At 41.1% G+C, this 11,498-nt stretch overlaps 1 protein-coding gene across 1 annotated transcript in view; it reads left to right on the forward strand.

The window, feature by feature from the left end:
* Positions 1-11,498, forward strand: part of adamtsl3 (ADAMTS-like 3) — a 206,137-nt gene that overhangs the window by 99,866 nt on the left and 94,773 nt on the right. The window lies entirely within an intron of this gene.

Below are 11,498 nucleotides of genomic sequence, written 5' to 3' on the forward strand. Positions count from 1 at the left end.
TGTGCTGTTTCTCAGATCTCAGTTTATCCCTGAGCCAGGGCTGGAGTCGGTGGTCAGTCTTTTCCAGCTGTGAAGACCAGGGCTACCTTTCCAAAATAATTACACTTCGGCAGTTTGAACCTCTATATGGAGTCCCCGTCATGCGTGGACTCCATATAGAAGCTTCCCTACAAGAAACAAGGGATTAAATGTTGATTATGAAGCAGAACATTAATTACAGTGTTTGTGTAAAGTGCTTAATTGCCTGTTTGATTTATGGCAGAATGGTAGGAGGATTATATCTGGGGATTTTCCTAATTTTTTATCACTTGCAGTATCCTTGTGAATATTTAATGGTTCATTGCAAGAATTTACAACAAATGTATTGATACATGTGCATGTTCTGTGTATTTGCTTGTGTATACCTGGCTACAAAGACTATGATGAGGCCTACAAGAGCTGTCAGTCTCTGTCTTAGCTGTTTGCTTTGGCAGCGCTACAGCCGAGTAGCTAGGACAGAGCTCTGTGTGCTTGTGTGTGTGTGTGTTCATGAGTTAATGCTGAGCTCCTTTGGCACCTGTCATCCAGGCAATGAGCCCGTTGCTTTCATCAAAACAGCTAGAAGCAGGCAAGCCTTTAGCCTGCAGCCTGCACAGTAACCTGCAAGAGGAACTTATTGCAGTAGGTAGATGGATGGATGGATTTTCATACTAAATGCTTTTTTTTTTTAATTGTGTGCATAGTTCCATCATATACAGCACTTTTTCCAGAACTGGAATTCGTAATACTGCAAATATGTCAATAAACAATACTTTTATCAGTGGGCCGTAGGCTTATTCACCATTGGGTCCTCCTTCAGCTGTATTAAGAGACATTTATTTAAAGAAAAATCTTCAAGATTGCCAGTTTAACAAAACAAAGATTGACACCAGGACAATGTCAATCGACTTTGACTATGTTTGAGCATCATTGATGTGAACACAGAGGAAGTGGAGTAGCCTTAGGTCCTGGATGGATTGGCTGAGCTCCCATCTTGCCTCTCCTCCTGCGGCGGTCGATGCCACTTTAGGAGGTGTTTGGTGCAGCTGGTCCCGTAGGTGGTGATCCTCCTCCGGTCCGCTGCACTTCATCAAATCCCCACGCTTCAATTCTCCAATGTTGATTAGTGTATCTGTGTCATATTCCATACATGCTCCAGCAATAAACACCAAAAGACCACAAATTAAAACAAAAATTTCAAGCAAAGGCGTGCAACCTCCCAGATTTTTTTAATGAATATGTTTTCAAAAATTCACCCCCAACAAATGCATTATTTCTTCCAGTATGATTAAAGTTAGCAAAGAACTGCAGTGGCCAGTAGTTTAACAAAATTGCTGAACTTTGACTTCCTCCCTTACATAAATGGTACACTACCTCCTGCATTGATGAATGAATGAGTAAATTGTGCCCTGCAGAAATCAGCCATCTAATTCTGAGGAATACTGGTCTGCAGAAAACACTTCTCTAGAAAGGAGTCTGTCGGGGGCGACCGATAGTTCACCCAGTAGAGCTTGCGCCCCACATAGGCTTCGTCCTTGTCAGCAGCCCGGGTTCTGCTGCCCTTTGCTGCGTGTCCCCTCTCTCTCTTTTTCCTTTCCTGTCAATAAAAGAGACACCGATTTTGCCTGATGGAATGTAAACAATCTGGTAGAGAAAATAGAAAAATAAAGTAAACAGTAAAAACGAATAAACTCTCCGTTACAAACATCCATCGCAATTTACAGATGGTTAACGTTTGACCCACTGATCTTACTGAAGTCGTGTGCTGATGAGGGTTTTATAACTGGCGTTTTAGCTTACTTTCAGTTTTTCAGTTCAGAAAATCATCATCAGACTGACCCGTCTGACCCATATCTCATCAACTACTTTGGTAGTTTGAAGTACAAAGGTATCATAACCAATAGAAATGATGACCAAAGGTTCTTGTCCTATTTAAAAGTAGGCAAGCGTGATGAGGGGGTGACCACAATCTCCTGCTTGCAAATGGCATGCTCTGCACACCCAACCACGTGCCCTCTCAAGGTCTGGTGAGAGAATAACTCATGCTACTTCATCTTTTGCTACATAGGCCAATATAACACAGTAGGAAAACACAGGGCGCTGTGTTGGTGTGTGTGTTTTCATGAAATATGAACCAGGAAATTGAGTTCCAGTAATATCCATTGGATTCACAGCTGATCAGAAGCTAAAACTTTGCTATCCTGATGTTTGGCAGTAAACCAAAGTGCTCACATAGTGAGAACCATAGTGTTCTTTTGTGGAGTTTACGTGTCTGAACTATATTATTGATTTGCACTGTTTTTCATGTTTTGTAGAGAGGAAGAGGTCCACAGGATATCTGTATAAAATGCTCTAGATCAGTTTAACACCACTACAGAAAGTGACTAAGTGGGCAGTTAAAAATTGTGATCAAATAAAATAAAAGGATTCAACCATGCAAAAGCCTCAGAAAGGTTAGATAAAGCGCAAGCCTACTGTTTCAAAATCAAAGAACACATTCATTGTATCAGAGCACTCGCGTAAGAACGAGGTACTAGCAGAGCACTTCATATTTCTGTGAACCATTCTCTGTAAAAATCTGCAGGGGGAGGCTCGCAATAGCAGCAGTTTGCACTGTGTAGAAACAGCTGTTTGCGGCTTGCAGCTCTCTCTCTCTCTCTCTCTCTCCCCATCTTTATCTCTATTTAGGACTACGAAAAGCAAACAAGCTAAGAAACCGAATAAAGCCACGTGTTCTATCTGTCTGTCTACCGATCTCCGTTCTTTTGGACCAGGCCGCACGTACAAACCCAACAAACAGCACTGTGCATTATTCCTTTTACCAACTTGCCCACGCTGTGACGTTCTTGATAAACAATACATGTGACCGGTAAATGTCAAATTGCATCGCAGCACTTATGGGAGTGGGTGACGGTGGCCAGTATCTTTTGGCTTGTTTAAAGTATGTATTTTGAGAGAGAACACAGCTACAATACAGTTCAGTGTTATTAATTACCATGTTTGTCTTGTTGCAAACCAGCTGTAGCATTTCTTCCCCTCGAGAGTATCTGGAACTTTTGTACCACCTCCTGAGCCCCCAAAGGAAGGGGAGTACAGTGGAAACAAAAACTGGAGACAAAGGTTTACACGATGAGGTTTCCAGCTTTAGCGTTACTGAGGAAGATGCTTTTCAATCTGCTCTTTCCATATATATATATATATATATATATATATTTCTATTAAGTTACAAGTTGTTAAGCTCCAGCAGTGGAAAGGGTGCTGCTGTTTTTCTGGTGAGGACAATCCTGCCTATGCAGTTAAATTCTTTTTTAAAAAACACGATGTTCAACATATGCTTTTATGCTTATATGCTCTAGCAGCTTTTAGACTACTACTACTACTATGACTCCGTGATCTTCAGTTAAACAGCTCAATGAGTTTTGATTTCCAGATCACAAAAAAAACAAAAAAACTGTTAGTGCTTAGTAGAGAGATCGAGGTGATTCTTCCACTGCTTGGCTGCCTAAAGTCACCATTTGACACTTCCATCACTGTGATTCACTACAGTTTCTCTCCAGAGCCTTTCCAGAGCCTTTTACAGGTTGTTATTATTTGTCCTGTTGCTATACATGATGTCATTGACGAGTCTCATGTGATGTCTGGTTAGGGCCCGTGTGCACAGCTCAACATATTGGCGGCGCTCAGTAAACACAGCTCTGCCAAGCTTGATAAACAGCTGAGGGTTGTGTATAAAAGGCACAGTGTGATGTTGATCAGGACTTCTGCAGTGCGTTTATTTCCATTTGCCCGTGGCATTTTGAGGCCAGGTCTCCAAGTGCGAGGGCTCCACTGCAATCAGCCAGGGAATGAGCTTAATCGTTTAGAATGAGTCCAGAGTCCAACCTGCCAGCCTTATGAATGAGACAGACTAAACAGGTGAAAGCAGTCCAGCAGATCCTCTTTTTATATCTCTACTGCAAGAAAGACAACAAAATCTACATTCTCAGTCTTGTAACTATTTAAATGGTATTTTCTGGAAGGTGATATTCCACTGTGATGCTTGTTTTGTTTCTATTTGTATCTTTTGAGAGATGACGTGTCAATCAAGTAACCATACGTTTGCCAGAGTTGTGGACTCGAGTCACCTTTTTGATTACTTCAGACAGGAGTTGATGGAATGGAAATGACTCTGACCTTAACTCAACGACTGATAACTCGACTTGTGCCCCGGCCACACTGCCTGCGTGAGAAATGCGTGTGTGTCGCGGAACCTCTTGTTTTTGAGTTTGACATCAATGTTGACAGGTTAGAGCAGCCACACTGCCCATGTGGTTCACAGCAGAAATACAAAGTGAAAATGAGTGTAACAGACCGCTGTCGATCCGTGATCCGTACTGATCCCCCCTCACAGTTCGGCACGAATGTGAACCGTGGATCAATGACACAGTTTACCGTTAACCATCACAGTGTGAAATAAAGTTTTACTGACGATCGTTATTCGCCAATATTCAGTAAAATATGTGATCAGGACATCATTTATGCTTTTAGGCATGATTAAGATACTCTTCATATTAGGAACTAAAACCACATGGTTGAGGTTGGTGACAGATGGTTTTCATTATTAAAGGACATTTACTACAAACCATATACTGCATGATGCACATCCAAAATAACCACTTTGCTTTCCATGCTGTTGTGCTGTAGATATGTTTGTGTCTTGAACCTCTTGAAATGTGAAATTTGTAAACTGATACTAGATAAATGACAGTATAGGTCTTTTGCTGAAATTCCTAAAATGATCTACAGTTTGTATAAATTTACCTTACAAGAACATCCATGAGCCATGTAAATAATGAGATCCAAAAACACTTGTCACTTTCAAAGACAATGAATGCATTTAGTTTGGAGGTCTTGTTATCTAAACAAATCCAATATAGTGACCATCAAGTCAGCATTTTCTTTTCTTGATGTTACACTATAATTGCATGGTCAACACATTCTCACCCCAATACGTGAAATACCACAGCTTGGTCAGTGCCTGTCAGTTTCAAACTGATGCCGTGGGTACCAACCTCTGGTGTCAGTTGTGGACATGTCAGAGGAGGCATGTCAACATACGCTCGTCACATGCATAGTGTCTTTTTCAAATGAACATCTAGGATTAGGCCAAAAAAAAAGCACTTAGGTTTAGGGAAAGAGCGTGGTTGACGATAACTTGACAGACTAAAGACTTACGTGACAAAATGTCAACGTTTGCTTTAGGTTTCACAAGGGACTCTTGGGACGAAAATCCAGTTTGAACCCTACACCTACCCTTCCGCCCATTCTGTGTGGACTCTCACATGGACGCTGTTAGCTGCAAGCCTGGTGTGTCGCATACAGACGCCAAAAGGTGCCTCCATGTCAGACGAGTGGATTGTTCTTCAATCAGAGGATCGGCCATCCACGGCCAGTCCATGTCGATTTGTTATTTGGGCAATATACTTGACCCCAAATCGCTCCCGTAGTCAGTGCCTGCCCTGTGTGAATGGGTATGAATGTTATTTAGAGTCCTGATGGGCAGCTGGCACCTTGCATAGTCGCCCCCGGCATCACTTAGTGAATGATGTCATGTAGTGTTAAAGTGCTTTGAGTGGTCGGAAGACTAAAAAAGTCCATTTACCATTGGGAGTGAGAATGGGTTGGCATGATGTACTTTAAGCACAGATTGATATAAAAAGATTGTAATCCGTTATTATGTGGAATAACTTTGACAACTAACGCAGTTTTATTTGTCAAGGTTTCGGAAATCAAATGTGTTAGTTTTCGTGAACGGACATGTTTCAAAGGCGGGGTGAAAAGCCTGTCATCATCAGAGAGGGCAAGACGTGATGAAGTGTAATGATATGGCGATATTCTACAACAATGAATGGAAACCAATAGCTGCTTGGAACTGTCTTGCAAGTATTTTGTTTGGAAAAAAATACATCCGTGATTTGTGGTCCTTTAAAATTCAACACAGACTATATACATAGTATATAAGTATAAGATGGGATTCAAATAGGCCTGCACTTTGCGATGAACTGTAAATGTTGACACTCGCTAGTGCGGATTAGTTTCTTATGAACTTTCTAGCAGACATAGTTGAATTGCAGGCCCCTGCCACAGGCATTGGGTTAATTAACCTTCCTTGTACATGGCTTGTATGATAGTTTGCACTGACAATATGGATCGAGAATTTAATCAAAATGGGCATAGAATGCAATCATCTCCAGTGAAGTAAGCCAGTCGAGCATACATTAAACATACTTCATAACTAGTAGACTGTATCCTGCATTCAACACTCACATACACATAAGGAGGCAGGCAGTTTTTTTTCTAATCCCATCAGACACACTCCCATATCAGTACACAAACTGAGATTAATGCTGCTGGCTGTTTTCACTCTGGTTGAGCTTCCACAAAATGATGCAAGTCTGTTTACAAGCTCTGAAACTCGGCAGGAGATCAAGTGTGTAGCAACCTAATAGGATTTACGCTTGAACATGTTTTATGGTTCTCAGACAAAGAGGAAAATCTTTGATGCAATTTGGGATTTTTGGAGGAAAAGAAAGGAATAAAAGAATCAATAAATAAAACCATTGAATCAATAAATGAAGGGATGACTTAATGGATCAATAAATGGCTGATGGATTCACCCAACAGTGGCTGACAAGTCAGAGAAAGGAAAACAATTACAAGCTTGCATCCTCAACAAATCCAAAACAACTTGTTTGAATCTACACTCATTTAAAATCTATATATAACTATAACCAACTCTCACTGTACCAATCTGTAGCACTTTATATTAACTGTGTGAATTCCCCAAATGTGTGACTATTAAGATTTAGCCGAAGACCCAAAATTAAATGTTGCCACGTTCTAGCAAGCAAAACCTTTTATAAAGGATTTTGTAAATTGTGAGTGAATTATAAACTAGAAAGGTGCCCTAATATCTCTTCTGCCAGGTGTGTCTCCCCCTCCCCTCCCGTACAGTCAAGATGGCGGCGAAGATAACGAAAAAGGGAATTATTTATCTTGTATATTGCCTAGATTTTATGGATCATAACATATTAGGTATGGAATTGCCATGCATATGTTTAAATATACAATTTCAGAAAATGTTTAACGCAAAATCTTTGTATTTAAAGAAAATCTTTTCTTAAAATATGTAATTATTGGAGAGGTCTCATGGTGATTAGTGAGTAGCACTTACATTCACCACACATTTCATTCCTCTCTTTATCTGAAGGTCTTTACAGATTCATTACAGTTCATATATCATTCATAGCCTGATTTATAGAACATATTCATTTTAAATGGATTTTTTTTATTCGCCTGGGTTGTCTCCTTAATCTGCAGATACTACATGTTCACCTTTTTCACAAGTTGCATATGTGTACTTCAACAGAACATTTCAGATTATGTCATTTGAAAAGTTTGGTCTTGTAGTTACATAATCCAGTCAGTCCCAATAAAAAAAACTATAATATACAGTACTGTATGTGTAGCAGAATTCAGTTGCTTTTTTTATTTCTTATCCAATGAATCATATCACAACCCCTTCAATTCAGCGTGCTACCCCACTGGGAGTGCCAATAAGCAGGTGAGGAACCCCTGTAATACAAGATGTCTCACCTTCTAATAAGCCATTAGGTTTGGTGTCTTATTAGAAAGTATATGTAGCCCACCTACTCAATTCAAATTTAGTTCAGGATCTTGAGATTATACTCCTGTTGCATGGGAGGTGAATTGGAGAGGGTCTACGAAAATATAGAATTTAGGAATGTGCCTACAATAGCTAAATTTAAACGAATATACTCTGTCTAAGGTGCAGAGAGGCCTGGTTAGCTTATGATACAGCTATACTGTTCTATGAGTTCAAACTCCCATGCATTCCTATGTATCTCTGTTTAACCCTTACTTGCTACGTTGACATACATCACTTTAACACATGAATATTTAACAGTCAACATTTATTTCTCTTCAACATTTTGACCCACACAAACATACAATATAACACACAATAATAATACCCAAAAAGGTGATAGTCAGTGTGACGGTACCAGGACGTTGGCGCGCTTGTTGGAGCTCATTTGAAAACCTTGGGGAACATCTGTGGTGTACTCACTGCTCCTCGGTAACCCTCAGAGAGCAGCAGGTCTTGTCTCCACAGATCCAACACCTTTGCTAGTAGCCTCAACAAATCCGTCAGTTGAAATCACGGGCAGAAAGTACCCTGAGTTCTCAGGGTACTTTATTTCTCTTCAGAGCCGCACCGTTATCCACGAACCTCCGTGTTGATCCTCGACGGACTGTCCTGTCAGCCTTTTCGTCTCCCCGAAAAGGAAACCTCACCTCTGAAGTTAGAGCTTCCTGTTAAACACTTTTATACTATCCTTTCAGTTCTCTTCTATGTATTAACATTGTCCAGTGTCTGTGTTTCTGAAGTTAAAAACAACAGTACACTCTGTCATTCCTCTCAGCTCTTTCTTTGTTTACGTCTCGCGTCCCGGTCATTAGTCCCGCCCCCTTGAGAACCCGGTAGGTTACCCGAGAGTCTCATCAGATTCTTCTGATTGGCTGGCAATACATTTGACACCTGACCAACCAATACGATAAGGACAGGAGAGGTTCAAGGGCAACTCGAACTGTTGGACACATAAGTACTTTTCCAAACTATGAACACAAATGCAAAAGTACTGTTTTATAGACATTTAAAAAACACATGTAAACAAATTAGCAGGGCATTACATATAGTACCTACAGAACTTGAACCCAGGGACTATCTTAGTGTTGAGTCCTAATCATGTTAATTGAGAAATACTGTACAAATCCAAGTCATCTTGGTTGTCAGTGGACACTGATACTGAACTAAACAGAGCTAACACAATAGAATAAAAGCCTTGGCTGGACAGATTCTCCTCATGCCTATGTTATTACTGTTGGAGGTCTGTGATGGCTGTTAGCCAGCTGAGCCTGACAACAAAAGGTGGTTTTATCCTATTAGCGGAGTGCTAACATGTCTAATTCCTCTCTAGCAGATCAGTCTGTCTCTTTGGATGCAGCGGGGAAAGGAAAGCGGGAGAATTCTGAGTCCCACCGCAGTACAACAGTCCAATACACACAAATTGATCCCATCTATGGGGGCACGACATAAGAAGTTTGAAGACTGAGAGGTGTTTCACTCAGCCAGCTCCAAGGTCAGCCAGTGATCCGGGCCTGGGAGGCAGGGTGAAATGGAACCTGTGGAGGCATGTCAGAAATGTTAATTCTGGTTGACCAGGCATAAATAACAGTGTCAGAGGAATTAGAGTTAGTTCCTGTGCTTTGGGTTTCACTGACATGGCAAGGAATGTTTTGGTAGAGGGCCTGTGCTACCACTTCTCCAGGAAAAACTGTTTTCTGTATTGAATAAATACGTGTTATGACTATAGGTCCAATGACGCACAGGTCGAAGGGCACAATTTCAAAGCACTTTAGAAAACTTGGTTCTTTGGTTCTCTGACTTATTTTCCATAAATACTCAATTATCCTTCCCTTTTCCTCTTACTATATACTCACACACACACACACACACACACACACACACTTGCAGCCTCGGTATGAGATTCCTTTTTCTTTGGCACTGTAGGGTCTGCGGTGACGTCACTGACCCAAGGGAAGCCAATTTTCCTATTTTCTGTGACACTCAGCCAGGAAAACCCTCTCTTTCCATCTCTCCCTCTCTGCATCAAAGTCTCTCTCTCTGCCACTCCCTCTCTTTCATCTGAGCTTTTAACACAGCAGATAAGAAAGGAGAAAGGTCTGGGTGAGACGCATGAAGGCTGTGGCAGCTTGGTGGGACTACTTGCCTAAAATGGATCCGAGTGTATCACAGGACTGTGAGGTTATGCTGCTGTTCAGTGGCCACAGAGGGTAAAGTGGTGGTTCTCTTCAGTGTTTCAGCAGCCCGTTATTCAGCTGAGTGACACCTGTAGCCTGTGCTGGCTCACTGCTGGTGTCCTAGCCACAACTTTCAAATGAAATGAACAAATGATTTTCAAAACCTCCTTTGCTCCTAATGATTACGTAAACCACTTTTTACCCCTGCCCACACAGCTGTATATTTAAACAAAACGTATTATAGAATTAATAAAGATATACTCGGACGGTATCTATGTTTTGGCCATGTTTACTGTTTACATGTTGACTGGTTGCTGGGAGTTTTTTCTTATTTATTTCTAAATAGCCATGTTATTCAGGATGAGAGCGAGAGAACGCACACCAGTGTTGCAGAGGTTCTGAAGACACAAGTGTGAAGAATCCAACAATTCACCAATGTTTCGACATGTGTATCGAGCCATGTTACAAATAAAATACATCTATAATCAACACAATATTGATCAATACCATATTTGACTAAAGAACTCCATGCTATGCAGGCAGATGAAGAATGCCAGGGACCACTGTGCTCTTTGAGATATTGACAGCTTAAATAAAGCGATCAACCAATCACATTGTGCAGAACGGACATATTCAAAATGTACACTATAGTGTACAACAACAGACAGCTAACTTTATTACTCCTTTCAACCTTGACAATAGCAGTGCATGCAGATCCAGTCCTTCTGTTCTAACCTTTTTACAACCATATATCCTTGAACTTTGGAGTTATTTGTATTGGGACTCTTATACACGACGCCCCCGAATTTGGGGGCTTTGTGCTCAAGTGGCGTAGCAAAAATCGTCGAAAAAATGTACATATCGATAGCGAATATTGTGCATGTATACATATATTATATACCAGATTAAACAGCAACCGCTGGGCAACACTATCATGTAAGTCACTTTTTACACACTAATATAAGCAACTAGAAGATTTACCACAATATCACGTATGTTTCGCCACAAATCGGCGATCTATGCACTCCGTTTGCATCTCCCATCACAAAGCTGGCAGCTTAAAAATGATAAAGCTTAAAAATGATAAAGCACGAGGATTCGACCACGAGTTGAATCACAGCTTCCTCATTCCTCTCCGTCAAACCATTCAAAAGTTACAAAGCCAACGAACAACAAGCCGCTCCCCAGCAAAAAATTTGAAACGCATCGTACCTTTAGGTGATTTTCGTGACGAAAAATGCTCGAAATTGATTGTAATCCGCTTCAGCCGTATAGTCCCGTCTCCTGCACTGCATGCCGTGTTAAAATGAAGGTCCTGGTCGAAACTATGATGAAATGGTCAGCATTTCCCTGCTGCGCCAATGATTTTACGCGTGGGGGTTGGGCCGCACAGATCGGGATTTTTAGTGGCTAAAAACTCTATCAATCTACTAAATAACCCGCCTACTGCTTGCCTGAGTCTCTTCCGCATTGAACAAGGTGTCACATGATGACATCCGGCAATCACAGGCCTTAAAAAGATCTCCATCGACTCAGACTGAGATGAGAAAATTCCATGGAGGAGGGATATGAGATCTCAAAATGGCTCAAAATGATGC

Source organism: Anarhichas minor, unplaced genomic scaffold, assembly GCF_050575085.1.
Source record: "Anarhichas minor isolate MPS153535 unplaced genomic scaffold, ASM5057508v1 ptg000042l, whole genome shotgun sequence".
NCBI classification, from domain to species: Eukaryota; Metazoa; Chordata; class Actinopteri; order Perciformes; family Anarhichadidae; genus Anarhichas; species Anarhichas minor.